Source organism: Xyrauchen texanus, unplaced genomic scaffold (assembly GCF_025860055.1).
Source record: "Xyrauchen texanus isolate HMW12.3.18 unplaced genomic scaffold, RBS_HiC_50CHRs HiC_scaffold_755, whole genome shotgun sequence".
NCBI classification, from domain to species: Eukaryota; Metazoa; Chordata; class Actinopteri; order Cypriniformes; family Catostomidae; genus Xyrauchen; species Xyrauchen texanus.
The window spans coordinates 17939-23000 of record NW_026266748.1 but is presented as its reverse complement, the minus strand read 5'-3'; the positions used below and the strand labels follow the sequence as shown (position 1 = coordinate 23000).

Sequence of the window (5062 nt, the reverse complement as noted above, 5' to 3'; positions counted from 1 at the left end):
GCAAACGTGATAACCACTACACTATGGAAACCTGCCTATAAAATTAATTACCAACAATTCCTGCAACTCATTAATTGAATATATGTTTAGACAAGACGCTACATCCAAAAATCACAGTACTGCTGTAAAAGTAACAAGTGTTTCCACCCAGTTTCATGTGAATCTAACGTGATAATCACTACACTATGGAAACTTGCCTATGAAGGAAATTAACAACAATTCCTGCAACTCATTTATGGAATATATGTTTAGACAAGACGCTACATCCAAAAATCACAGTACTGCTTTAAAAGAAACAAGTGTTTCCACCCACTTTCGAACTGGGGACATTTCACGTGTTCGGCTGAACGTGATAACCACTACATTATGGAAACTAGCCTATAATGGAATTTACCAACAATTCCTGCTACTCATTTATTGAATATATGTTGGAAGAAAATTACCAACAATTCCTGCTACTCATTTATTGAATATATGTTTCGACAAGACACTAGATCCCAAAAATAACTGAACTGCAGTAAATATATCAAGTGTTTCCACCCAACTTCGAACCGGTGACATTTCGCGTGTTCGGCGAACGTGATAACCACTACATTATGGAAACTAGCCTATGATGGAATTTACCAACAATTCCTGCTACTCATTTATTGAATATATGTTTCGACAAGACATTCCATCCAAAAATCACAGTACTGCAGGAAAACCATCAAGTGTTTCCACCCAACTTCGAACTGGGGACCTTTCGCGTGTGAGGCAAACGTGATAACCACTACGCTATGGAAACAAGCCTATGAAGAAAATTACCAACAATTCCTGCTACTCATTTATTGATTATATGTTTCGACAAGACACTAGATCCCAAAAAAAACTGTACAGCAGTAGAAATATCAAGTGTTTCCACCCAGTTTCAAACTGGGGACCTTTCGCGTGTGAGGCCAATGTGATAACCACTACACTATGGAAACCTGCCTATAAAATGAATTACCAACAATTCCTGCAACTCATGAATTGAATATATGTTTAGACAAGACGCTACATCCAAAAATCACAGTACTGCTTTAAAAGAAACAAGTGTTTCCACCCAGTTTCGAACTGGGAATCTTTCGCGTGTGAGTCTAACGTGATAATCACTACACTATGGAAACTTGCCTATGAAGGAAATTAACAACAATTCCTGCAAATCATTTATGGAATATATGTTTAGACAAGACACTCCATCCAAAAATCACAGTACTTGAGGAAATCCATCAAGTGTTTCCACCCAACTTCGAACTGGGGACATTTCGCGTGTTCGGCGAACGTGATAACCACTACATTATGGAAACTAGCCTATAATGGAATTTACCAACAATTCCTGCTACTCATTTATTGAATATATGTTTCGACAAGACACTCCATCCAAAAATCACAGTACTGCAGGAAAACCATCAAGTGTTTAGACTCAACTTCGAAATGGGGACCTTTCACGTGTTCGGCAAACGTGATAACCACAACACTATGGAAACCTGCCCATAAAATTAATTACCAACAATTCCTGCAACTCATTAATTGAATATACATTTAGACATATATCTATAGAAACTAGCCTATAATGGAATTTACCTACAATTCCTGCTACTCATTTATTGAATATTTGTTTCGACAAGACACTCCATCCAAAAATCACAGTACTGCAGGAAAACAATCAAGTGTTTCCACCCAACTTCGAACTGGCGACATTTCGCGTGTTCGCGTAACGTGATAACCACTACATTATGGAAACTAGCCTATGATGGAATTTATCAACAATTCCTGCTACTCATTTATTGAATATATGTTTCGACAAGACACTAAATCCAAAATTACAGTACTGCAGGAAAACCATCAAGTGTGTCCACCCAACTTTGAACTGGGGACCTTTCGTGTTCGCTGAACGTGATAACCACTATATTATGGAAACTAGCCTATGATGGAATTTACCAACAATTCCTGCTGCTCATTTATTGAATATATGTTTCGACAAGACATTCCATCCAAAAATCACAGTACAGCAGGAAAACCATCAAGTGTTTAGACTCAACTTCGAAATGGGGACCTTTCGTGTTCGGCAAACGTGATAACCACTACACTATGGAAACCTGCCTATAAAATTAATTACCAACAATTCCTGCAACTCATTAATTGAATATATGTTTAGACAAGACGCTACATCCAAAAATCACAGTACTGCTGTAAAAGTAACAAGTGTTTCCACCCAGTTTCATGTGAATCTAACGTGATAATCACTACACTATGGAAACTTGCCTATGAAGGAAATTAACAACAATTCCTGCAACTCATTTATGGAATATATGTTTAGACAAGACGCTACATCCAAAAATCACAGTACTGCTTTAAAAGAAACAAGTGTTTCCACCCACTTTCGAACTGGGGACATTTCGCGTGTTCGGCGAACGTGATAACCACTACATTATGGAAACTAGCCTATAATGGAATTTACCAACAATTCCTGCTACTCATTTATTGAATATATGTTGGAAGAAAATTACCAACAATTCCTGCTACTCATTTATTGAATATATGTTTCGACAAGACACTAGATCCCAAAAATAACTGAACTGCAGTAAATATATCAAGTGTTTCCACCCAACTTCGAACCGGTGACATTTCAGTGTTCGCTGAACGTGATAACCACTACATTATGGAAACTAGCCTATGATGGAATTTACCAACAATTCCTGCTACTCATTTATTGAATATATGTTTCGACAAGACATTCCATCCAAAAATCACAGTACTGCAGGAAAACCATCAAGTGTTTCCACCCAACTTCGAACTGGGGACCTTTCGCGTGTGAGGCAAACGTGATAACCACTACGCTATGGAAACAAGCCTATGAAGAAAATTACCAACAATTCCTGCTACTCATTTATTGATTATATGTTTCGACAAGACACTAGATCCCAAAAAAAACTGTACAGCAGTAGAAATATCAAGTGTTTCCACCCAGTTTCAAACTGGGGACCTTTCGCGTGTGAGGCCAATGTGATAACCACTACACTATGGAATCCTGCCTATAAAATGAATTACCAACAATTCCTGCAACTCATGAATTGAATATATGTTTAGACAAGACGCTACATCCAAAAATCACAGTACTGCTTTAAAAGAAACAAGTGTTTCCACCCAGTTTCGAACTGGGAATCTTTCGCGTGTGAGTCTAACGTGATAATCACTACACTATGGAAACTTGCCTATGAAGGAAATTAACAACAATTCCTGCAAATCATTTATGGAATATATGTTTAGACAAGACACTCCATCCAAAAATCACAGTACTTGAGGAAATCCATCAAGTGTTTCCACCCAACTTCGAACTGGGGACATTTCACGTGTTCGCTAACGTGATAACCACTACATTATGGAAACTAGCCTATAATGGAATTTACCAACAATTCCTGCTACTCATTTATTGAATATATGTTTCGACAAGACACTCCATCCAAAAATCACAGTACTGCAGGAAAACCATCAAGTGTTTAGACTCAACTTCGAAATGGGGACCTTTCACGTGTTCGGCAAACGTGATAACCACAACACTATGGAAACCTGCCCATAAAATTAATTACCAACAATTCCTGCAACTCATTAATTGAATATACGTTTAGACATATATCTATAGAAACTAGCCTATAATGGAATTTACCTACAATTCCTGCTACTCATTTATTGAATATTTGTTTCGACAAGACACTCCATCCAAAAATCACAGTACTGCAGGAAAACAATCAAGTGTTTCCACCCAACTTCGAACTGGCGACATTTCGCGTGTTCGGCTGAACGTGATAACCACTACATTATGGAAACTAGCCTATGATGGAATTTATCAACAATTCCTGCTACTCATTTATTGAATATATGTTTCGACAAGACACTAAATCCAAAATTACAGTACTGCAGGAAAACCATCAAGTGTGTCCACCCAACTTTGAACTGGGGACCTTTCAGTGTTCGCTGAACGTGATAACCACTATATTATGGAAACTAGCCTATGATGGAATTTACCAACAATTCCTGCTGCTCATTTATTGAATATATGTTTCGACAAGACATTCCATCCAAAAATCACAGTACAGCAGGAAAACCATCAAGTGTTTAGACTCAACTTCGAAATGGGGACCTTTCGCGTGTTCGGCAAACGTGATAACCACTACACTATGGAAACCTGCCTATAAAATTAATTACCAACAATTCCTGCAACTCATTAATTGAATATATGTTTAGACAAGACGCTACATCCAAAAATCACAGTACTGCTGTAAAAGTAACAAGTGTTTCCACCCAGTTTCATGTGAATCTAACGTGATAATCACTACACTATGGAAACTTGCCTATGAAGGAAATTAACAACAATTCCTGCAACTCATTTATGGAATATATGTTTAGACAAGACGCTACATCCAAAAATCACAGTACTGCTTTAAAAGAAACAAGTGTTTCCACCCACTTTCGAACTGGGGACATTTCGCGTGTTCGCTAACGTGATAACCACTACATTATGGAAACTAGCCTATAATGGAATTTACCAACAATTCCTGCTACTCATTTATTGAATATATGTTGGAAGAAAATTACCAACAATTCCTGCTACTCATTTATTGAATATATGTTTCGACAAGACACTAGATCCCAAAAATAACTGAACTGCAGTAAAAATATCAAGTGTTTCCACCCAACTTCGAACCGGTGACATTTCGCGTGTTAGGCGAACGTGATAACCACTACATTATGGAAACTAGCCTATGATGGAATTTACCAACAATTCCTGCTACTCATTTATTGAATATATGTTTCGACAAGACATTCCATCCAAAAATCACAGTACTGCAGGAAAACCATCAAGTGTTTCCACCCAACTTCGAACTGGGGACCTTTCGCGTGTGAGGCAAACGTGATAACCACTACGCTATGGAAACAAGCCTATGAAGAAAATTACCAACAATTCCTGCTACTCATTTATTGATTATATGTTTCGACAAGACACTAGATCCCAAAAAAACTGTACAGCAGTAGAAATATCAAG

At 37.6% G+C, this 5062-nt stretch overlaps 1 non-coding gene across 1 annotated transcript; it reads right to left on the bottom strand.

The window, feature by feature from the left end:
• Positions 1–892: 892 nt before the first annotated feature.
• On the bottom strand, positions 893–965 carry trnav-cac (transfer RNA valine (anticodon CAC)). The gene has a single exon. It is a non-coding gene; the product is annotated as a tRNA-Val (tRNA).
• Between the last annotated feature and the right edge of the window lie 4097 nt (positions 966–5062).